Consider the following 26,210-nt stretch of genomic DNA (forward strand, 5'->3'; position numbering starts at 1 on the left):
CTATGCGTTTCTTGTTAATGTGTCCAAGACGACAATGCCACAAGCATGCCTTGTCTACACTATTAGACAAGTCAATATTAAGTACACTATTTCCTAGGCTATCAACACAAGTCACTGTTTCATACACACCATTACAAGGCAAAGCTTCAAACATAAAAACACCATTCTTATAAACAGAAATTGAACCATTCAAATCATTAAAAGAATATGTAAAACCTTGTCTGAACAATGCATGAAATGAAATAATGTTTCTCGTCATCTCAAACGAATAGCAACAATTTATTAAATCTAATCTAACATCATTACTAAGCAGAAGCTGATAAACTCCGATCTTGGTTACTGGTGAAGACTTTCTGTTTCCCATGATCAGGTTTATCCTTCCTCGCTCTATCTCCTCACTTTCCTTTAGACCCTGCAAATCAGAACAGATATGAAAACCACATCCTGTATCAAGGACCCACGAATGAGAAGACAATGAGTTATTAGCAGAAATAGTGTAAATACCTGCCGAAGATGGCTTCACTTTGCCATCCTTGATATCTTGCAGATATTGTGGGCAAGATCTCTTCCAATGCCCCTTTTGGTTGCAGTAAAAGCAAACTGCCTCTTTTGGATCAGAAACATGGGGAGTGGAACCATTGGGCTTAGCCTTTGGGCCATTACTAGATGACCCAGCTTGAGCCTTGCTCTTCCATTTTTGCTTGGGAGGACCTTTCCTCTTTTTCCCCTTTCCCTGTCCAATAGCCAAAACAGGGGCACTCGTAGGTGTGGAGGGTATACTTTTACCCTTCATCCCTGCCTCAGCTGTCTACAACAAGTTGTGCAATTGGGCCAAGGTCTGCTCAGTATTGTTCAAATGGTAAGTTAGAATAAACTGACCATAACATTCAGGAAGTGAGTTCAAGACCATGTCAATGGCCAATTCCTCATCAAAGTGAATATTGAGCTTGACCAAACGCTCTATGTAGCGTTGCATTCTTTGCACATGTGACACAACCGACTCCCCATCTTTCATCTTGCAAGCCATGAGTGACTTGACTACTTCGAACTTTTCTTGACGAGCTCGCTTATGGTACTTTTCCATAAGGTCCTTGTTCATCTCGAAAGGCCAGTAGTCCTCATAGTACCTCTGCAGTTCTGGGGACATAGTTGCCACCATGATGCATGCCACTTTGGTAGCATCATCGTAATGTTTCTTGTAGGCAGCAAGATCTTCAGGAGTAGCTTCATTCTCATCAAGCTCTTTGAGCTCCTTTTCAAGAACATATTCTTTGTTCTCGAAACGAAGAGCCATCTTGATGTTGCGCATCCAATCGTTATAGTTTGAGCCATCCATAACGACTTTGGAACATATATTGAGCAAAGAGAAGTTTTGGTTGGAGGAGGACGAAGCAGAAGTGTTTCCAGGAGTAGACATCTGAAAAGAAAGAAAGTTTTAGTTAGATTTCAAGATACCTTAATAGAATAACCCAAAGATATAATATCAAGGTCAGGATCCAATTATGAAGATTCACAACTTAGAAATGGGATGCCGAGATCCAAGTGCAAATTTCATAAAGGTAGGTGAATGACGATTCACCAATTCCACCATTAGACGAAACAAACGAAGTGAAATTCCTAATTCTTTTGAGATACATTGAAACTATTCAATGGCATGTTTTAATCTCAGATTATGCTCTTCTATTTGTGACTGGGATGCCGAGGATCACAAACAAGATGTGAATAACCATGCAAATGTGCTTGGTAACCTCATTGTCTTTATCATTAACTATTGATGTGCTGGTAAACCACACACGCTCCATCAAAATGACAATTATGAGATACCCATTACTACTCTTTATTAGTGCCTTTTAGTGTGCTGGTTAACCACACACGCTCCACTAACGACCAATAAAGCATAATGTGCAATTTCATGGATTAGCATACTTTTCACATTTTTCTTAAAGTAACTAGAGTTGGGATTTTGAAAATAATGTTCTAGTACTTTCTTTAATATCATTATACTTTTAATGAGAAGTAGTTGTCCTATCAAATCCGTTCTGCTAACGACCCTCCACTAATCAAGGAAGCGGTGGGTGAGAGTGGACACCCATTCAACTACCATTTTATAGGCAGTTTCCTTATACCCCCCTTATAGATTAGCTTCGTGAATGAGGCATACTAGCGATTTGACTGACCATATTCTTATACATATATAATATTAAACTTTTAATTATAATATATATATAAGGTGTGTTTTAAAACATTTTAAAACTTCAAGGGTTTATAAATTTCGAAATTTAAGCTATTAAATTTAAATTTAAATAAACCAATTAACTAGATTTAATATTTATCTTTTAATTAACTATTAATCAAATTATTAAATCTTGTAAGGATTATCTAATTAAATTAATCCATTAATTTAATCCTAATCCTTATCCCTCTAAATTTCGAAAAATAGGGTAAGGATAATTATCCAATTAATCTAATTAAGTAACAATTATCCAAAACAAGAAACCCTAGTTATCCTCTAGCATATTTCGAAATTCACAAGGGAGTAGGCTAGGGTTTTCAAAACCCTAACCCTAATTTCGATTAGGGTTCTTTGGAGGCTAGGGTTTCTCGAAAAACCCTTTTCATCCAAAACCCTAGAAATCGAAAATTTGGCCTTTAGGGTTTAATAGCTATAAACCCTAATTTGCAATTCAACAATTATAGCAATTTAATTTAAAACAAACAATGGCTCTGATACCACTGATGGGTTTTAGGTAAAACAAATAAACCAGAAAACAATTCCTAAGTTCACATGCAACCTACTTTGGATCTATGTTTTAACTATTGAACATATAACTTTGAATTGCAAACAAGAACCCTAGAGGAGAGAGGCTAATTTCGAAATTAACAAACTAGGGTTTAGGAGTTACATACCTTTCAATTGTTATAGCAAACAATTGATAATCCCTTGATCTTGATCTTGATCTTCTTGGAAGCTTTAGCACCACAAGTGTAATGCCTCTAATGGAATCACACCCAATGACTAGCAAAAAGGAAACTTGGAGGAGAGAGGATGGAGAGAGTATGCAATTTCGGCCTTAGGGTTTCTTCCAAAGAAATCAGTACCTCAAATGTGTGCCAGGAGGCTCCTTAAATAGCTGAGGGATCTAGGGTTTAGGGAAAACCCTAGTTATCCTTTGCTTAGGGCCTAAGCAAGATCCAAGGGCCTTTATTGGACCCCTTGGACGAAATCTCTAGGGTTTCCCCTATGAATTTCGTCCACCTCCTTCCAAGGGGGTTCTGGAACCTTCCACTCAACTATTAGTTAATTGCAAACTAGTCCCTGCACTTTATAATTAATTCTTTTAACCCCAAAATTAATTCTGATTAATTTCTGGCTAACTATTAATTAAACATAATGATTTCTAATTAATATATTAATCTATTAACATATTAATAAATCATTTATATATTAATTTATTAATCTTATAAATTAATATCTCTCCTTTCATGATTTCCTTGTCCAGTTGCTAGGTTGAGGGCAACCCAAAAGGACTGTGCTGCTATCAATTCAAGTACATACCAATTATAGTTATGGGCTTAGACACCTAATCCAACACATTGGGCCTTTCGAGATTCTTGCCAGAATCGGCCATGTAGCTTACAAACTTAACTTACCGAGCGATCTCAGTAACGTACATTCTACCTTCCATGTCTCGAACTTGAAAAAGTGTCTGTCCGACAAGACTCTTGTAATCCCACTCGACGAGATCGAGATCAACGAGAGCCTCAACTTCGTGGAAGAACCAGTAGAGATCATGGACCGGGAGGTCAAGCAAACGAAACAAAGCCGCATCCCGATAGTGAAGGTTCGCTGGAACGCCAAGCGAGGACCTGAATTCACTTAGGAGCGAGAGGATCAGATGAAACTGAAATATCCTCGTCTTTTTACTTAGATCCTTGTAACTACTTATTTGCTTAAATTCTAATTTCGGGACGAAATTCCTTCTAAGGAGGGGATGATGTGACAACCCGAAATTTATATTCTGTACAACATGTCAATTCAATAGAAGTCAAATCAGTTACAGTTAAATTTTCAGACTTTTTTGGATTAAGTTTGATTATTTTAGGATTTACACTTTAAGAGATACCAGGAGAGAGGATGCCCTAGGGTTATAGTGCAACACTATTATTCCTAAACTTCAAGAAATTGGAGTTTACTGCCGGAATAAAATAATTTCAGCCAAAAACCCAGAAATTTGGAGTATATATATGACACTTGTCATTTTATGTCATTTTTCCAAATTTCTCAAGAACAAATATCAAATCCTCTCAAGTATCATCCCGGGATTTATTCCAGATCTCGATCTAGTAAGTGTTTTCAACCATTTCAAGTTAGTAGATCACTTAATCTAGTGTTTTAACACCTTTCTAACCGTGAAATCATTCCAAAAGGTTGATTCTTCCATTTTCACCAAGAACACCAAGAACACACACTAGTGTTCTTGGCATTTTGGCTCATTTCAAGCTTCCATATAGTAAGTACTTCTATCCTAGAGTGTGTTTAAGCTTGCTATACTTCATTATAACCTGAAAACATCCAAGAAACACCAAGAAAATGGTGTTTACGGTCCAAGAACATTCTTTAACCGTAAACCCATTTTAAGGGACCAAAATGTCCCTAGTCCCTTCCTAAGCCTAGGTAACTAACTTGGATCCTTACCTTGATGTGTTAAGGACTTGAAATCATCAAAATACCAACATCCATAAGGGTTTACGACCGTAAACCCAAAGGGATGTGGTCTTTGGGCCATAAACTCCAAATAGGAGTGAAATGGTGCCCTAGCTTCTTCCTTAGACTTATACTTCAAGTGGAAACACTTCAATGGACTTAGAAACCTTCAAATCAACAAATGGTCAAAAGAGGGGGAGTTTACGGCCGTAAACTCTAGGGTTTACGACCGTAAACCCATTGAGTTGAGGTCACAAAACCGTAAACTCAAGTTAGGGTTTCTTTTGAACCCTAAACCCTATAGCATTGTTCTACAACACTTAAATGCATTCCTTGAGACTTATAACACTTATATAAGGTGTTTAACTTGTCTTAGGATGTCTTAACTTTGCTAATTAGTTGTTTAAAGGCTAATTAGATACATATATGTTGTATTTATATGTTAAATAGGATCATTGTGTGTGTACAAGTCTTCACTTGACACCTAGCAATCCTATTTCTTCCGTTCATCCAAACCACCAACTACAGGTGAGTTCATACCCCTTAATTAACCTTTTAAATGTTTTTAAATGCTTTTATGGGGGGGGGGGGGAATACAAGTTGAACAATTATAGCTATTATATCATTCACATGTGATTAATAACTACCAAGCAAATGGTTTTCTTACTTTTCAAACTGTTTATCAAACTCTTTACCTCAAACTGTTTTACAAACTCTTTTATTGTCAAATACATTTATCAAACTCTTTTAACTTATATTATATGTACCTATATATATATAGTTATATAAGTAGGATTAAGAAGGACTTAGGACTGCTAGTCTACCCTGCTTCCTGTTCTTGTTTGATTGTGGTCTTAGGGTATCAAGGTTAGCTGTCCGAAGGTCGTTTGAATCCTAGTTATATATTATGTATATGTATATAGATATAAAAGGTTTCCTCCATTCAAGTCCGTACCCTTGGGTAGCAAGGGTATCCAAACATGTTATGAACCTCTTCAAACTTATATTCTGTGTATCTATATAGATATAGTTATATAAGTAGGATTGAAAGGACTTAGGACTGCTAGTCTACCCTGCTTCCTGTTCTTGTTTGATTGTGGTCTTAGGGTATCAAGGTTAGCTGTCCGAAGGTCGTTTAAATCCTAGTTATATATTATGTATATGTATATAGATATAAAAGGTTTTCCTTCATTCAAGTCCATGCCCTTGGGTAGCAAGGGTATACAAACATGTTCATACATTGCTAGTAAGCTACCATAGGGGTAGTTTAGGAAGATACTATTACTAGAACGATGAAACATACAACGAGTCAGTTCATACATGAGTCAATACATACTATAATGAGAAACAAACATGAAACAGAGTGATGAGAAACAAACATACAGGCTAGACAGAGAAAGAACACACAATACAGCTAGCACACAATTCACATAACATTTACATTAATACATTTATGTGAGCCCTTAAACAGGGCATGGCACTACCTTCCATGACTGTTTTTGTATCAGAATCTCCTTAATTGGGGAGCGTATGAGTTTGTGTATAGATCTATACTGGATTGACTATCCTACACCTTGCTGCTCGCTACAGTGGGACTTGCAAGTCTACGGGTGCCAAACGTCATTTTTGTGGCATCTTACATTGTCACTTTACTATTGAGTCGGTAGCAAGATACAGGCCGATCACATGTTACCTTAAAATATACAATTGGCTTAAGGTAGTTAGTACAGCAGTAGTTTCATAATACTACATTAAAGTACTATAACATTTTCCCTTTACATTTTACTTTGTGATTTCACACAATAAACAATAATGTAAAAAACTATATTTTTGGTTAATGATAGTCGGATTTGGGAAAATACTCAATTTTACAAAGGATACACACACAGACACTAGATGCCTTGGTAGAAGGCTACTTTTAGTAGGAAACATAGGGTTTTCTAGGATAGTTCAAATAAATACAAAACTTTTACAAACACACAGTACATCTTACAAAACATCTTAGAAATGCTTTCATACAAACACAGACACTAATATACTTATGAACTCACCAGCTCTAAAGCTGATAAACTCTTTCAAAATAACTTGTATTCTCAGGTCACCAGTAGACATGTACCGGAGCCAGGTTTTGAGAAGATGGAGCTCGTTCAAGACTCATCTTATATTTTTGATGTATATTGTTTTGGTGTCTTTAAAACTTAACGGAACACACTTGTATGAAATTATATTATTAATGCAATGGATGATGTTGTTGCTTGTTCACTACTTGCATTGTTGTGATACTGTACATGACGTCCTCCACCCCAGAACGTTTCCGCCGTTCATTTGGTTTTGAGGGTGTGACAGATCCCACACCAGAAACTACCTTCGCTTCTTTGGTTACTACACTCTCATGGGACTTAAGTATACCCACAAGTTTCGCTAGTGAGTAAGATTTAAACTGTTCATGCGCTTTCACGGTTGAAACCACAGCCATCCATTCTGGTCTCAGACCGTTCATGAAGGTCACCTTCTGCTCGATCAACTTTCTTTCTATTCCATGCTTGATCATCTTACTTAGGAGATGATTGAACCGATCGAAAGTTTGTATGAGTTTTTCTTCTGGTTTCTGTTCGAAAACTCCAAATTCTGACAGCAGGAAGGTTTAAATGGAGTGTTCTAGATCTTCATCAGTTGAATAGAGTTCTTTCAACCTATCCCAGATTTCTTTGGCCGTCGTGCACGAACCAACCAGCCGAAAAGTGTCAGATTGCAAGGCGAATCTGATCATTCTCATGGCCTTCACATTACACAGCAATTTGTCTTTCTCATCCTGTGGCATCTTCTCTACATCCGCCACCAGCTTGTTATATTCCTTTTGGGACTTAACTGTCGTGTTCGTTCCTGAGTGAACAAACGGCCCAAGTGTGATAGCTTCCCAGATGAGATAGCCATTGTCTTCAGATCCAACCACGTAGTCTACAAAGTGATGCGCCCATACTTCATAGTCTTGAGTGTAAAGTATGGGTATCCTGGAAGTAGATCCAATGCTGTTTGAGTTGTTGATGGGATTTGTTTGCGAATCTTCGTGAGACATGGTGAGCTGCTAGAATCAGACCTGTAAACTTGAGATTAGGGTTTTATCAGAAACAGAGTTGCCATCGAAACGAAGATGACGACTTCTATTTATACGATAAAAGCGGAAACCCTAAAGAATTTTGAATACAGAAGGAATGTGTATTGATCACACACTCTCCTACTTTGATACCGATTGTTGAAACAAAGTTCAATTAGGATCGATAGATTCTAGGCAGACAAACAATTAAGAGCGTAATTATGAACACAAGAATGGCTTTGAATATGTCGTATGATTAATGCTTTAACACCTCAGAAGAGCTCGATTAAGAACTTCGACTGTAGAGGTGTTTAGGGTTACAAAACAATACGATAATAATCACAAACGTTAACCTTATAATGCATACATGCATGCATTATTTATAGTCTAACCCTACTAGCTAATCACGGATGGACAGGCCCAATCCGGATACAAAACATAAGCCTATGACGCAACACAATTAGACTCAACAGAATTGATGGTTATTGGCACCAGGACGATGCACCTCGCAAGGTACGATTATCGGTGAATGTCCCGCGTATGGGCCTTGACCTCGTGTCATGCTAAACTGTGGAAATATGTCTTCGGATATTTTTGTCATAAAATGGTTTTGGGAGTTATTCCTAATTAACTCTCACTGGCACTAAAATGGTACACTCAGCTGAGATTCAGAAACCATTGAATGTCTCGCCAAGGGCCAAGTTAACTTGTTAACATGAAAAATTGTATTGATATCTTTGATCGAGGATATGCATGGGCTAACATAAAAAATATCCATGAGTAGTTCTACGATACTCAAAAACTGCGAGTAGTCTTCATCTGAGCCAAGGATGGGTCCTTGAACAACTGTGGTGAGAAGGGTCTTTATGAATCAGTGATCCACATGTTACTTTTCAAGGTGCATCTGTGATAAAGAATATTCATTCGAAGGAACAAGAAGTGAAGATTATTTTTCAACACACAACCTTTTAACCCCATAAGCAAGGTGAAGCTGTATAGGAAGTTATGTGTCGAATTGCATTGAATCCTGATCAATCAATTTGCTGCTATCTATGAACTTCCTGAAGTGATCCAGAAGAATCGGTCTCTCTGTAATTATCTTTGAAGTTTCTCAAAGCTGAAAGTGCTGATTTTCAAGAACGTATACAAGAAGCCTCTTTACCCAATGTGCGTCCATCTATTCTAGATGAAGTCATTCATGCAGAAATTCATATGTTCATCTTGAAGCTGTGAAGAAATCGAAGATAAATGATGAAGGTCAAGAGCAAAGAGCAGATTGAAAAGAAAAGAAAGCTATAAACCAAGGGGGAGATTGTTAGGAAAAAATTAGTGGTTTATACTTTACTTTTGTTGACTTTTAGAGTTCTCGGTCTAGGACTGAAAACACCATGTTTTCGGTGGTGTTTGGACCGAAATCACCATGTGATTTCGGTGGGCTTATGAGGATTTCGGTTGGGTTTCTAGGCTGGGCTTTTGTAATTAGGTCTAGGTATTTATATAGCTTTGTTATAGCCGTGTAAAAGGTTGACTATTCCATAAGCTGATTTCAAGTTTAGAGAGAGAACTGAGAGACTAAGAAATCTTATGTACCTGACTATTGATTAATGATAATCTGCATTGAAGATTCGAAACTGTGCTCTTAATTCAATATAATTGTTTTTCATTCATCACTTGATTGGGATTCCGCACCAATTCTTGTGATTTCAATTGATACACAAAATAGGGTTTTACATAGCTTAAGAACCATAGCCTGATGCAGCAACAAATGGCAATAGTTTCAACAAGGAATTTTTGAACATGAATAATAGCTATTCAAAAACACAAAATGTTCGCATATAAGAAATATGGAATCTCTCATTGATGAGATTTTCTTGATAGTTTATGGAAAATCCATCAATTACCAAAAGCTATATAAGATCTAGAAGGAGTAAGTAATTCTTTTAGAAAGAATATATACGTGGAGATCTATACATATTTAGCAAGACTTGTTATTAAAGTCCTTAATCATACTCATGTCATTGACTATGATCAAACCGTATCTCAAGCAGCTGTGATTAGATCAACAAAGATATTATTTATCGTAACTACATATTTTGATTATGAGATATGGCAAATTAGATTTCAAGACACAAAACCACTTTTTCTTAATAGACATCTGCTTGAAGATGTCTATATAGTTTAGCATGGAGTTTTCTTAATCCACATTATCTTAACAAAATGTGTAAGCCTTAAGATCCATTTGTGGATATAAAGCAAACATCTCAAGGTTGAAATCGTCATTTTAATATAAAAACACAAGGTATGCTTTTATATGTAAAAGTATATGAGATAATCAATTTAGAAGAAGATCTTTATGTAAAGAGCTACACAAGATGCTAACTTCAAGGTATGCTTATATATATATATATATATATATATATATATATATATATATATATATATATATATATATATATATATATATATATATATAATAATGGATGCATGGTCGTCTCTAAAGGGCTGCCAAATCCCAAATTTTAGATCTCTCTTACCCTATTTTCTCTTTTGCAAATTGGCGCTACATTTGAAGGTTCATAAGTTGCTTCTCCTTAAGGCTTATTTGGTATAAGTCTTAATGGCTTAAGAACAACTTAATACAAGTGAACACTAGTATATTGAATTGATTTACTCTCGCTTGGTGGATACTTTTAGAGAAGCTCTCCTTTGAGTCTTTTGTTGGAATAAGTGTCCAAGGTCATAACTAAATCGGTCAAGGCCATGAGTAAATTGATATAACTTTGTGGAATAAAAGTAAAGTCATTATTGGGTTGCCCTCAAAAGATAGAAATAACTACATATAATTTTAGGAGAGAGAGAGAGAGAGAGAGAGATAAAATGATTTGTTAATTTATTATGTGATCAATAAATTAATTAGAGTTAATTAGTTATTTTTTAATCAAAATTAATCTGGATTTAATTCAGGATTAACTAGAATTAATTAAAGGTGCAATGAGTGAATTTTAATTGTTCAATATTTGAACAAAAGAATAAATTCTGGAACCATCTATGGTATGGAAGGGTTTGGAGGCTTTCTAAGGGTTTCCGGAAAGCTACTAGTTGTTAATAAGGAAATGTTTTGAATTGAGATTAAATCTATTATTTAATTATTTAAATTTGGATTTATATGGAAGTTACCTAAATTACAAATAGGACCCTTTAGCCTTGAATTTTCATGGATAACATTCCCTAGAAGGTTAAATTCGATTTTAGTTATTTCTCTTCTCTCTTCTTGTCTTTCTAGTGTTCTAGGGTTTTGGGTGTGAACCATTAGAGGCGTGCATACTTTTGGAGCTTGATTTCCATAGCTCTTTCGAAGAAGTCAAGAGATTGACATAATTGATTATGTTAAAGGTATGTTTTCTTACTAGTAATTTTGATTATAGCAGAATAAAAGTTTTTGTTTCATAAGTATTTTGCTATTACTTGTGAAAAGCCATAGATCCATTTAGGTTGCATGTACCCTTAAATATTAAGTGAAATTCCTCATGTACAATGTTATTGTAACCTAAAAACCTGAATGGTGGTATCAGAGCCATCCCTTTTCAATTACTAGTGCATAAAAGTTGAAACCTGTAAAACAAAAAAATTATTGAAGGGCGCGACACATCTTTTAAAAAATCTGTTTTTATAGATATGCTTGCCTAATTCGATTAATAGGGTAATTATTAGTCATTATCTGTTATTTTATCTGATAAAATCTGAACCAAATACTTCTAGATAATTTTAGAACTCTAGTTCCAATTTTGAGGAAGTAGATAAGGAAACAAAATATTTAATAGTATATCACTATATGAAAAGGTTTTAAATTACATCCTATACATATGTATAATAGTATATCACTATATGTATCACTAAATGTCAGTCGAATCAATAATATGATTCATTCATGAAGCCACACTATATGAGAGGTATAAGGAAACGACCTATAAAATGACCCTTGAGTGGGTGTCCTTTTCACCCACTGCTTCTTTGTGTGGTGGAGGGTGATTAGCCGAATGAGTTTGATAGAAAAATAATCAAATTAAAAGTATAATGTATAAAGTACTAGAACCTTATTTAAAATCCCATTCTAGTTACTTTAAAGAAAATGTGAAATTATATGCTAATCCATGAAAATATACGTCATTTATTTGCAAGTCATTAGTGAAGCGTGCGTGGGTGACTGACACAATAATATGGGACTACAAAGATGAAAGGATATTACATACTCGAATTTATGGTTGTTTATGGAGTATGTGTGTTTGATTGACACATCAATGTGAGATCATAAACGACCTCGAGGATGTCACGCGGGTTTGTATGGTTATTCACATCTTGTTTGTGATCCTCGGCATCTCAATCACAAACAGAAAAGCATAATCCGAGACTAACACACCATTGATTCTCCAATGAATCTCAAAAGATCTAAGAGTTTCATTTTGATTGAAATTGGTAAAATGCTTTACCAACCTAAAATAGTTTCGTGATGTGACTACATCATCGCTCTTCATATTAAAAATCATATTTATGAATCCTAGCCTTAGTTTAAAATTGGGTTAATAATTAAGGTTTGAATCAACATCTTTAAACTTTCTCTCTTAGGTTAGATAGAAATCCTCTCCCACATCCTCACTCACTTTCTAATTCTAAAATATCTTTGTTCTCCCTCGATAATGGCTCATTTGTTATGGGATCTTCCTCGATTTTGATATTGAGAAAGATGTCCATAATGAGCATATCTCTAAAAGCAACAATATGTCGAATTTAATCAAGTTATTAATCCCACAAACATGTATATTTGTCAAATAAGGTTCTCTTGCATCATTATGTCTATCTCCTCAAGAGTGGTTTGAAAATCATCTAAAGTTCCTAATTGCGTTCAAATTGAAGAAAGAGTTTTGTATGTAATGAATGAGAGCTACATAGACAAACTCGAGAATCTTAATGTTACCCTTAACAAGATTCTTCCACTCTTGCTATAGATCTTGTGCTTGGATCTTTTATTAGTTCGTATGATAATTTCAACCTGATTTATTATATGAATAATATAGAGAAAAGATTGACATGATTCTTAAAACTTATCCAAACTGAGGAAAGTGGAAAGGAATTAGATTTCATATCCAATTCTTGTTATCCCCTTTCTAAAGGTTCATGGAATGAATAAGAAATGTTTGAATTCTAAATGGAAGGGAACGGTTTCAACTGGAACTTCCCATTATGAAGGAATGGAATTAGTGTGTCCTCTATTCTATGCAACTATGATTCAAAAGATGCAAGTTCCGATTAATGCAATGATAAGGATGATTGGAAACGAGGTTTCCCTAAGTGTTTGCAGATGGAAAAGTCAAATGTTTGACTCTACGTCAAGTATTTGAATGATCAAACTCTGAACACATCCAATTCATGGTTCCTTAATGCATGATGTGGTTATCACATTTAGATGACATTGTATGATCTATAGGGAATAAGGAAGCTAAGCATCAAAAGCTAAGCCTAATAACTGGAATGGACGAATGTCGCATGTCTCAATGATTGAGGATTTCGAGCTTGTGCTTAGTAATGGAGTTAGGATAAATATAATCATTCGCTATTACTCTTCGGAGATGTCTAGAAAAACAAATTTTCATTTTATGTGTTGTATAAACATGAATTTCAATTTACATTTGATATTGGAAAGATGACGAGTCTAGTTTATAAAGATGGTTGCTATATGTTAATAACTTCTTATTTTAATTAGAATTCATAAAATTATAGTTTGTGTTTCTAATAATAGCAATTATGAATTAAGTATTGATTCCTATAATGGTTTTGATATGATCGCACTTGTGGCCTAATCTCCTTGACCACATAAGTAAGAATTGCATCACCAAGCTCCAATTGGATCGGACTTGGAATTATTCGACCTTGAATTGGATGATGTATGCGAGTCTTGTATGTTGTCAAGACGACTTAGTCACCATTCACATGGACATGTAATGGTTATAAATGATTGTTCGATCTTGTATACACTAATGCGTATAGAACTATCAGATTCACCACAAGGGATGACATATACTACTATGTCATATTTATTGATAATTTCAAGAGATGTGATTATGCTTATATGATTAGGCATGAGTCTGACACTTTGAAAAATTTCAAAGAGTATTAGAACAAAGTAGGGAATCAATTAGGCATGAATATAAAGGATCTCCAATCTGAAAGAAAATGAGAATGCCTTAGTATCGGGTTCTACAATCATTTTAGAGATTGTTGAATAGTTTCCATAATTGGCTTCTCTAAGGATACCATAATATAATGATGTTACTAAAAGGAGAATCAAATGCTATATGGTTTGATTTATAATGAGCCATGCTTCGCTACAATTGACAATTTTTTGGGAGTGTATCCACGTAAGTAGGTTTGAAAACACCTCACGAAATATGGAGTTGGAAAGTTACCTCACATTCAGGTCTGGGGTTGTGAGGTCTTTAGTTAGACGAGAAACCAATGACCAAATTTAATCGAGATTTGAGAAATGTTGCATTGTCGCGTATTCACTAAAGACATTTGATATTTGTGATGCTTATATCTCAAGAGGAGTGTTCGTTGAGAGAAAGAAACATACACATACACACACACACACAGACACACACACACACACACACACACATATATATATATATATATATATATATATATATATATATATATATAAGAAGTCACTGGGAGTTATATTGATCTTGGATAAAATTTGAGATATAAACAATGGACCTATAGTTGGCACTAGCTCTCAACCCGAGGTTAGAAAACCAGTTGAGTCAAATGACATTGCCTTACCTCTTCGCAAAATCTAGTATAGTTAGCGTACCTCCCAAGTTTTATGAGTTTCATTTAACTATGGAAGGAGATACGTTGATTAGTGATAAACCATTAATCAATTTGGATAAGCCTAGTACCTACTAGGAAGAAATGGTCGGACCTAGGGCTGCCAATGAGAAGAGTGTAAGGATAACGAAATTTAGTCCGTGAAGGATAACTAATTTTGAAATTGGTTGATCCTAAACCTGGTTTCTTGACAATGGATTGCGATTAGATATTCAATGTGAAGACTAACATGGATAGCAATATACACACATTTAAAGCTAATATGGTGGAAAAGAGTTTCACTCAAACTTAACAAATTGATTATGAGGAAACATTCTCACCAATAGCTGAGAAAGGTCGATTTGGTTATTTGTTACCATTGTTGCCTTCTTTGATATAAGATATGGTAAAGTGGATGTTTAAACGACTCTCCTTAATAGGAAACTTTCAAAGGATATATGACATGTTCTGAAAGGATTTAAACATACAAAGTATCCAAACAAGGTGTGTAACCTTGAAAATTTTATCCATAGATTTAAGCAAGTACCATGTATCAAGGAATATGTTCTTCCATTAGAAAGTCAAAGAATATTGTCTTTTTAGAAGTTCAAATTAGTCTTGAGTACATGTCAAAGCTAGTGGGAGTATCGTTGTCTTCCTAGTATTTCATGTTGATGACATTAATGCTCAGAGGAAACATTGTCTCTAAGTTGCAAAGTACTAAAGCTCGAAAATTGTTTCGCTATGATGGACAAGGGAAAGCGACAGTGATATTTGGTATTTGGACCTAAAAGTACAGATATACTTTTTTAATAGGATTCAGTCAAAGTATAATGTGTTGAAAGGTTTCAACATGAAAAATTCCAAAAGTATTGTTCATATGCTTCATAATAAGGAGTTGAGTAAATCTCAAAAGTCCTTTGTACTAGTCATGAAAATTATAGGACGAGTTAATTCCTATGTACTTCGGATATAGGATCGATCATGAATGATATGAATTGTGCTTATTCTGATTTCTCAGATGTTTTGAGCATCGTGAGATTGGATAAGAAATTGGCTCGACTAAATCGCTAGACAACTGTCAAGAACATTCTAAGGTATTGAAAGATACCAATGAATGGTTACTTGTGGACAGTAAAGAACATGATTAAGAAGAGTTATAGTGATATGAATTTTAGAGATGACTTTGATTCATAGTCTAAATGGATATTCATTTTGAGTTGTAGCATGATAGGTTTCATGTAGCAGATGGTGGTAGATTCGACAATGTGGGTAAGACCACATTAGTGCAAATGAAGTATCCAAGGAGCGTACATGGACTAGAAAGCTTCATAATTGACCTTTTATTTTTTTTTGAGTAAAAAATTGTCATTATAAACATTATGTGAAAGTGAAATCATATTGTCTAAGGATTATTGAGATCACATATGGTCAATGCATAGAAAGTGGAAATTCCACTACATCCAAGAAAATGTTGAGGATGGACATCTAGTTGTGAAGTGAATATATTTTTCGATGATTCGTTCACAATAGTCATGACCAAAGGAAAACATGGTATGCATGCTAAAAGCATTGGCATGAGAAATGTTGACAAGTTTAGTTGTTAAGTTGATTACCCTGAGACATTTATACAATAGATAATTCCTTAATTGTTATGGTGATTAAAGAATAGAGTATTATTTATATTCAAAGAGTATGATACCATTGATGGGTTTGAGCATTCTAACACTTCCTAAGTGTACATGCAACCCTAATAACCTTGGATCTGTGTTTGTCTAATTATCATGCAAAGTTGAATTCCAAGGTTATATTCCTATCTAGCATACATGGGGAACAAATTTTAACTTGCATGAAAGATAGAATAACTTACCTTGTTGGTGCTTATGATCCTTGAAACCTTGTGAGCCTAGCACCCCAAGTGTGATGCCTCAAATGCTTCACACAACACCAAATGCTTTTGGAATGACTTTAGAGAGAATACACACTTCTAAAATCGGCCTAGCCCTCTTGTTTCTGATGTGTAGCCGATTTTGGTGGAGAATGGGTTTCTTATATAGTGTTGACACATCTAGGGTTACACCATGTAAACCCTAATGTGTCATGACTCTTCATTTCCATGACCCATGGGTTTGTAACTCCCATGGAGCATCCTATGGGTGGAACCCAACTTGATAATCCATGGAGCCTCTTAGCCCACTATATAAGATATGGAAGATTTACATAATCTACCCATATATTTAATTAGTTATCTTTTGATCACTTAATTAATTCTAAATTAATTCTTGATCAAACTAATTAAATAATATTATTAATATATTAGAACTTATAATATATTAATAAACCATAAGTGTTATTTCTCTCATTTTATTTTATCCAATTGCATGGTGCCATGCAACCCAAATGGACCATGCCGGGTCGGGTCAAGTACATACCAGAAATAGTTATGGACTTAGACACCTTATCCAACAACCATATACTAATTAGTTAATTAGTGTGTTTCATTTTACTTGTTACTTCCTGATTATTAATTTATTCAAAATGCCACAGTTGGTCATACTTCTGGGAGTAATTATTGATTTAAGACTGTCATGAATTCTTTGTAGAGATTACTTTATGGATTCAACCAAGAGTAATTCTAAGATGATAATATCTTTTATTCTTCAAACATAGATATATGAGTCATAATTTGCGAAATTATTGTGCATTGGTTTACTCCAACACATCTGTAATTAGATGTCATAGAGTGTAATTCTATGTACGAAATGATGAGTAAAAGGTATGGTTATACAGTCAAAGTTTATTTGTTTCTATTTCCTTAACAGGAAAAGCAATCTCTTTGGGCCCCTTGATGATTTGTTGCCAACATCTGAAATGATTGGCCAAGCCCAGACTAATTGATATTTTCAACTAATAGTCTGAATTTAGTCATTGTAAATCGTAAATCGAGAAACAAAATCTTGGACTATGAGATTGATTATAATCCATGTTTCATGTCCATATGATATCTTGTAAAACAAAGGAATAGCTAATCACTTATCTTAAGGCCAACGTTTGAGTAAATCAGAGTTTGGTAGTAGATGTGGAAAACACTCTTTACTTGCTATTGAAAGTCTATATTTGCAATTGTAGTTTGATGACTTATCCAAGTGGGATAGTGTTGTAATAAGTATCCAAGGTCATAACTAAATTGGTCAAGGTCATAACTAAATTGATATAACTTGATGGAATAAAAGGAAAGTCCTTTTTGGGTTGCCTCAAAAGCTAGAAATAACTTGAAATGAGTTTAGGGGAGAGAGAGAGAGAAAATGATTTGTTAATTTATTATGTGATTAATAAATTAATTAGAAATAGATGGAGTTAGTTAATTATTAATAAAATTAATCTGGAATTAACTCAGGATTAATTGGAAGTAATTAAAGGTGCAAGGGGTGAATTGTAATTGTTTAATAGTTGAACAAAAAAAGCAATTCTAGAACCATCCATGGTATGGACGGGTTGGAGGTTTTCCAAGGGTTTATGGAAGGCTCCTTGTTGTTGATAAGGAAATGATTTGAATTGAGATTAAATCTATTCTTTAATTATTCAAATATGGATTTATCTGCAAGTTACCGAAACTATAATTAGGATCGTTTAGCCTTGAATTCTCGTGGATAAAACTACCTAGGAGGTAAAATCCGATTTTACTTATTTCACCTCTCTCCTCTTGTCTTTATAATGTTCTAGGGTTTTGGGTATGAACCATTAGAGGTGTATATACTTTTGGTGCTTTCTTTTCATGGAGCATTCAAAGAACTTAAGAGATTGATATAATGGATTATGTTAAATGTATGTTTTCTTACTAGTAATTTCGATTATAGTAGAATAGAAGTTTTTATTTCATAATTATTTTGCTATTAATTGTGAAAAGCCATAGATCCATTTAGGTTGCATGTACCCTTAAATGTTAAGTGAAATTCGTCATGTACAATGTTATTGTAACATGAAAACCCCAATATCTTTTTCCATCTTAATCAACTTCCAACCTCCCAAAAGGAATCAAAATTTTCAAAGGTTGTAGCACTTTTTCCTTTTATGGTTGTTAATCTTTCCATGATTTGCAAAATGATCCTTGGTGGGTTACAAAAAGCTTTAAGTTTATTCTATTTTAGACTTCCATTATTGTTTTTAGCGTTTTCGGGAAAACAATTTTGAATAAAACCCAACATTAATACCTTTAGAGGATACTGGAAATAGTTCTAAATCCAAATTGATAGTACGTTAGGTAATGTAATAAGACACTAAAAATATGATAAAAGTATTTGTAAACCCAAATCGATGGTACCACTAACATATATAAGAATCCATTTGGGCGACGTAAAATGTGGCTCACGAGGATCATGCATGTAAAGGAAAATGTGTTTAACCAAATAATCAATATCCAATCAAGTAATTGTAAGATATTGAAGTGCATAGTAAGACTGTGTTATAAAGAGAAATTATTAATTCGTGTGCAAGAAGCGACGAGCTTGGCACTGGTATTGATAATAATGAGATCATGCTTGTAGTTAAGCATGTTGGATTTTTCCAAAATTTCCAAGTCGTACCTTTTTTAAGAAAAAAACATGTTGTAATACGTGGTCAAGAATCGTCGAGTTTGGTGCTATAACTGTATCATGTAAAAACAATACCAAGGAAGTAGTTAAGTTGCCCAAGATCTGTCATATAAAATTTAGTGCCCAGTCTCAGAAGCTCTTAGGAAAAAGTGATCAACACACTATCATCAAGATATAAAAGTAAATAAGTTGTATGAGAAACCACAAACATATCTTAAAAGCTTTCATGAAAACAACTCTTCTTCAAAAACTCCATACAAAATTCGAAAGACCTTTCAATGAATTTTAAGCTTTATGATGGCATGGTGAAGATCGAAATTTTTTCACATATATATTTCAAAACACTCTTTATCGCGTGTTCTAACAACAAAATATCCGGAAAGCTCACATATGAACTATATCTTTTCAACCTTTACAAGAAAAAAACACGACATCGTTTCTAGCTTTCCCACGGAAAGCAACAACAAACCTCATAACTACATCAACACGTTTCAACCATCATGTGGATCAAATAGCTTCTATCATGCTTTTCCATGTAATTCTTGAGTTCTAACATCTTCAACGCAAGGAATATTTTTTTTATAGAGTTATCAGACAAGAACTTACATGTTTATATCATACTATGTTTTTAAACCTACAATTAACCAAGTTTTACAGTTACTAGATCTAAGAACCTGTGACAACCCGAAACTTTTATCCTGTGCAATTGATCTGTATAGCAATATTAAACTCGATTTTATCACCTTTTAACACCGATTAAGAGTTAGTTTAAGTGTTCTAAGCTTGAGTACAGTCGAAATGAGATTAGAAAGGAGTCAACAAGTCGTATAGAGACAAAACTGGGCCTTACACCCTCCTGAGAGATGTGTACGTGTGCGGCCGCACACCCACCCTCCAGCCGCACACTCCCCCTTATTTATATAAGGAGACCCCCTTCACTCATTCCTTTCCTTTGGCTGCACTCTACTTTCTCTCACTACTTTCTCTCTCTAAAAACTTCATCCAAAAACACTCAAAAGGCCTAAAAAACATGAACTACTTCATCATTCAGCTCGTTATATTGGTAAGACACCTGAATCTAAGCCTAAAACTCATAGTGTTCTTCGTGTTCTTCATCCTTTGAAGGTGTACGGCCGCACACCTTCATAAGGTGGCCGCACACACCTTAAAAGCTTTCCAAAGTGAAGAGTTTGTCCTTCATTCACTAATAGGACTTGGTATTAGCACAAGAACACCTAAAAATCGACATTTCGGGCACAAATGAGGAGTGTATGGCCGCACACTCCTGTGTACAGCCGCACACACCCTTTGTACGGCCGCACACTCCTGTGTGCAACCGCACACACATCCTGGCCGCACACCCACTCAAATGGTCGTACACCTCCCTTATTTGATCATATAGGGTCCCGGCAAGCATTTCCAAGTCTTTAGGGTGGTTTCCCGTCATGTTTATTCATGAAACACCCTAATCTAACACACATATGTGTTATCACATGGTACTAGGATCCACTTGCGTACGAAGCATCGGTTGACGCTCAACACTCGGAACCAATAGTGCTTTCGGATCCTACGATAAACTGTGAGTTCATACCCCTACGCTTTTATATGTTTTTATAACATTTTTAGCGGGGAATACAAGTCAAACATAAAGGATTTCACATCACAAAAACTAATGCAATTACAATGGTTTTATGTTAAAACATTTAGATACTTTATCCCTTTTGTAGTATGCGGAGCATAAGGGACGTTTTCTAAATATAATTGAATAGTTTTCCAAATGGTTCTTAAACATAACTTATCAATCAAACTATAATAGGTATAGTTTGGAGATTTCATTTCCAGTTTTCAGAAGCAAACTCCATGCAAGTCAAATGTATAAACTATGAACGATTTAGTTTATCTATACGAATAACGAGAGAATCTTACCAGATAATTATTTTGTATAATTATTATACTCCACATTGTTTACCAACGCTTTCGAACTCGAAAACCACTGAACTATATGTGATCTAGTTAATACAGGATTGTGAGACTAATCTTCGTTATTCCCTTCGGGGTACTAATAAATCCTCTCCGGAAGTATAACCAGAGTCTTCTGGAGGGAGAGCATGAAATTTGTGAATAGATCTATTCGGGACTGACAATCCCACACCTGCACTGCTAGCTACAGTGGGGCGGGCACGCCCCGGGTGACAAATTTTGTAATCTTACGACGTCTGAAGAAACGTCAAGGAGGTCACGGGTCATATTAGCATGGTTATCCGACTCACAATATGTAAAACTATCCTTCGTTCACTGGATCACTTCTTCCATGGTTTTATTTTATAAAACTACCTATCTACTTACTGGAGGGTATTCCAGCGATCAACTCATGGTTTTATTTGAATAATAAAACTACTTACTGGTGGTAACCAGGGTTTTTAAAAGAAACGAATCTTACTTGCTGGTGCTAACCAGGGTTTTCAAATGAAATATACTTTTCATTTAGAACTCAACGAACATGTTAGAAAATATTGGATTTTCTTGGGAAGCATGCATACATATTTCGGAACTCAATAACGAAGGTTTTCGATACAAACAATATTTACTTATAATGGGAATTAATCAATTTTACAAATTCAGTGACTAGTTTCCAATACAAAAACATGTTTATGAACTCACCAGCTTTATGCTGATACGTTTTCAAAACCGCTTGTATTCTCAGGGCAACGATAGATAGGTACCTTCACTCACTTTTGAAGAAGACGGAGCATCCTGAAGTCTAGTCTTTATCTTTTGCGTTTTGAATATGATGATATGTACAAACTATATTTTCAAACATATGTAAATATTCATATTGCAATGTAATGGTTGTGTTTACTTTGATTACTATGATACGATTGTTGTGATACTACGCATGACGTCCTCCGCCCCGGAACGTTTCCGCCATCAGTTTCGGGGTGTGACAGATTGGTATCAGAGCTATTGTTTATAGTGAACTAAGTATACCGAACCTTACATGGTATACAACTATAAACACAAAAAGGGGCTGGAGTGCTCTGAACTAAAAGTATACTTTTAAGATACAAGTATTTTCGCAAAAAGTATACAAGTATACCTATGTACCAGAAACGGACTCAAGAGTAGAGCAAAATACTATAGGAGTATTTTAGTCAGAGCCTGATTAACTATATTCATTCGAGACATGACCAACATGTGCTCGGGAGTGACTTTGGTGTTGCAACAAGCCTAGAACTTACCCAGTGACCATATAACTAAAAATACTATAGGAGTATTTTAGTCAGAGCCGAATTCATTGTAGAAATTCATTCCTAGTGTTGCTACCTATTCGTTTCTTAGTGATAACTTACTTGTATTAGTAACTTTCCTTTGCTTATCGCGTGGTAGAACCCTTTATTATCAGAATGAGATATATTTTGTTTCATATATCTCGAGGACTTACCACCCTCTTCTTCCTGATTGGTTCTAGAACAAGATGTCTCCCCGAAAAAGACCTATCAGAAGGAACAACGACACTCCACCACCACCACCGCCCCCTCAGTTTGATCCCGCTATGTTCCAGGCAGCTGTTACTGCTGTTGTGGCTGCCGCAATGTCGCAGATTAATTCTGGCGGATCTAGTGGGCAAGGAAGTGGTACTCATCCCCAAAATCAAGAAGGTGGTCAAGGGCACCAGAAGGAGTGCTCCTATAAAGACTTCATGAACGCAAAACCCACATCCTTCGATGGCACTGGAGGTGTTATTGCGCTGACTCGATGGATTGAAAAGATCGAGTCTATCTTCGAAATCTGCTCATTTTCTGAAGCTAACAAGGTGAAATTCGCCGCTTGCACTTTCACCAACAAAGCATTGACCTGGTGGAATGGCCGGGTCAAGTCCCTAACCCTACCAATAGCAAATGCTATGGGTTGGGAGAGCTTGAAAGAGCTCATGCTTGCTGGGTACTGCCCACGGGGCAAAATCCAGAAACTGGAACATGAACTCTGGAACCTAAAGATGAAGGGTTCCGACATTGCTACCTACACATCTAGGTTTGAATACCTAGCGCTTCTCTGCCCGGGGATGGTCACCCCGGAAAGCAAAAAGGTTGAAAGATACATTTGGGTGCTGACCCAGCCGACCAAAGGAAATGTCTTGGGTGCTCGGCCAGCTACATTTGATAGCGCCAAGTGTCTGGCGCAGACTCTGATCGATCATGGAGTCGATCTCGAGGAAGTAACCGCCACTCTTGAACAGGCCAAAGGGAGTGGAGAGAAGAGAAAATTTTGGAAGCAGAAAAAGGGTCAATCTTCGCAGGAGCCCTCAAAGAAGCAACACACGGTAGCAGTTCACGCTGCTACTACCCCTGTCGCTGCTCCTGCAACTCAAGCACCTACCAGTAGGTATACTGGTACCCTCCCTTGGTGCAATAAGTGTAGTTATCATCACCGCATCCCTGGTCCATGTCGTGAGATGCTCTGCAACAATTGTGGTAAAAAGGGCCACCTGGCTCGAGGCTGCAGAAACCCAGTCCAACCAACCAATCAGGCCTCTAGAGCAGGTGTTGGTCAAGCCTGTTACGGTTGTGGGGAAGTCGGGCATTACAAGAGGAACTGCCCCAAGGCAGCAACAACTGGCAACACCGGTAGAGTACTAACTATGGGGCAAGAGGAGGCCGTGGCTGACCCTACCGTTGTGATGGGTACGTTCCTACTCGATAACTCTTATGCATGCATTCTTTTCGATTCTGGTGCTGAAAGAAGTTTTGTTAGTCATGCATTCAAGCAATTTCTAAAACATGAACCTCAACCCTTAACCGAAACGTTTACCGTCGACATGGCTAAAAGTGAGAAGGAGAGTGCTAATGATATAATCCACGATTGTACTCTAACCCTGAATGATCATTCGTTTCCCATCGATCTTATGCCAGTTTCCATTAAAAGCTTTGATGTCATCATCGGCATGGATTGGTTGAGCCCCAATCGTGCTGATATCCTTTGTTTCGAAAAAGCCATCCGTCTCAACCTTCCCTCTGGTGAAGCTCTCATAATCTACGGCGATAAACTTAGTTCAAATCTCCGTATCATCTCGTGCATCAAAGCTCAGAAACTCGTGCAAAAGGAATGTTATGCATTCCTAGCCCATGTTGTTAACGAAAAGCAGGAAGTTAAAGACCTTGAGAGCATTCCCGAAGTCTGTAACTTTCCTGATGTCTTTCCCGAGGAGCTTCCGGGAATCCCTCCTGAACGCCAAGTTGAGTTTCGTATCGACTTAGTCCCCGGAGCTACCCCCGTAGCTAAATCTCCATATCGCCTAGCACCAGCAGAAATGCAGGAGCTATCTAGTCAGCTCAATGAGCTGCTCAGCAAAGGATTTATCAGACCGAGTTCCTCACCCTGGGGAGCCCCGATCTTATTCGTGAAAAAGAAGGATGGATCCTTTCGAATGTGTATCGATTATCGAGAGCTGAACAAGCTCACTGTCAAAAACCGTTACCCTCTTCCTCGAATTGATGATCTCTTCGACCAACTCCAAAGAGCAAGCTACTTCTCGAAAATAGATCTAAGATCAGGGTACCATCAGCTACGAGTTCATGAGGGTGATCTTCCTAAAACAGCCTTTCAGACTCGATATGGTCACTACGAGTTCGTAGTAATGCCCTTCGGTCTAACCAACGCACCGGCAGTGTTCATGGACCTGATGAACCGGGTATGTCGTCCTTTCCTGGACAATTTGGTCATCGTATTCATCGACGATATACTTGTCTATTCCAGAAGCGAGGAAGATCACAAACAACATTTGAGATTGGTGCTGGAAACTCTAAGGACGGAGAATCTTTACGCAAAGTTCTCCAAGTGCGAATTCTGGATTCGTAAAGTAACCTTCCTAGGTCACGTGGTAAGCGAGGAAGGCATACACGTGGACCCCTCCAAAATCAAAGCGATAAAGAACTGGTCAGCACCGAAGACACCCACAGAAATTCGTCAATTCTTGGGTCTCGCTGGCTATTATCGCAGATTTATTCAGAACTTCTCCAGAATTGCCAAACCCTTAACCACTCTAACTCAGAAAGGTGTACCTTTCTGTTGGAGTGAAAAGCAAGACTCCGCATTCCAGACTTTGAAACAGGCCCTATGCAGCACACCTGTCCTGTCTCTACCCGAAGGGACGGAGGATTTCGTTGTCCACTGCGATGCATCCAATAAGGGTCTGGGTTGTGTGCTCATGCAACGAGGAAAAGTCATTGCCTATGCCTCGAGACAGCTGAAAGCACACGAAGTCAACTACACAACGCACGACCTAGAGTTGGGAGCGGTGGTCTTCGCATTGAAGATATGGAGACATTATCTCTATGGGACCAAATGCACTATCTTCACTGACCATAAAAGCCTACAACACATCTTCGATCAGAAGGAGTTGAACATGCGACAACGGCCTTGGGTTGAGCTACTCAGCGATTACGAGTGCGAAATCCGCTACCATCCAGGCAAGGCCAATGTGGTGGCAGATGCCCTCAGCCGGAAAGATTACTCAGGTCGTAGAGTGAAGGCACTGACCATGACTATGCATTCCCATTTATCCGCGCAAATCAAGGAGGCTCAGTTGGAAGCCTTAAGACCAGAGAACATGTCGGGTGTAGCCTTGAGAGGAATGGAAAAGAACCTAGAGATCAAGGGAGACGGAGTCTATTACTTCATGGACCGGATCTGGACCCTAAAGTTCGGTGGTTACAGAGAGGTTGTAATGAACGAAGCTCACAAGACCAGATACTTCGTTCACCCAGGATCGGACAAGATGTACCTCGATATCAAGAAACTGTATTGGTGGCCGAACATGAAAGCAGAGATCGCTACCTTCGTGGGCAAGTGCCTGACTCGCGCCAAGGTGAAGGTCGAATATCAGAAGCCCTCAGGTCTACTCCACCAGCCGGAGATACCTGAATGGAAGTGCGAGAGGATTACTATGGATTTC

This window comes from Lactuca virosa, chromosome 4 (genome assembly GCF_052849685.1).
Source record: "Lactuca virosa cultivar CGN04683 chromosome 4, Lactuca_virosa_CGN04683_v6, whole genome shotgun sequence".
In the NCBI taxonomy this organism is placed as follows: domain Eukaryota; kingdom Viridiplantae; phylum Streptophyta; class Magnoliopsida; order Asterales; family Asteraceae; genus Lactuca; species Lactuca virosa.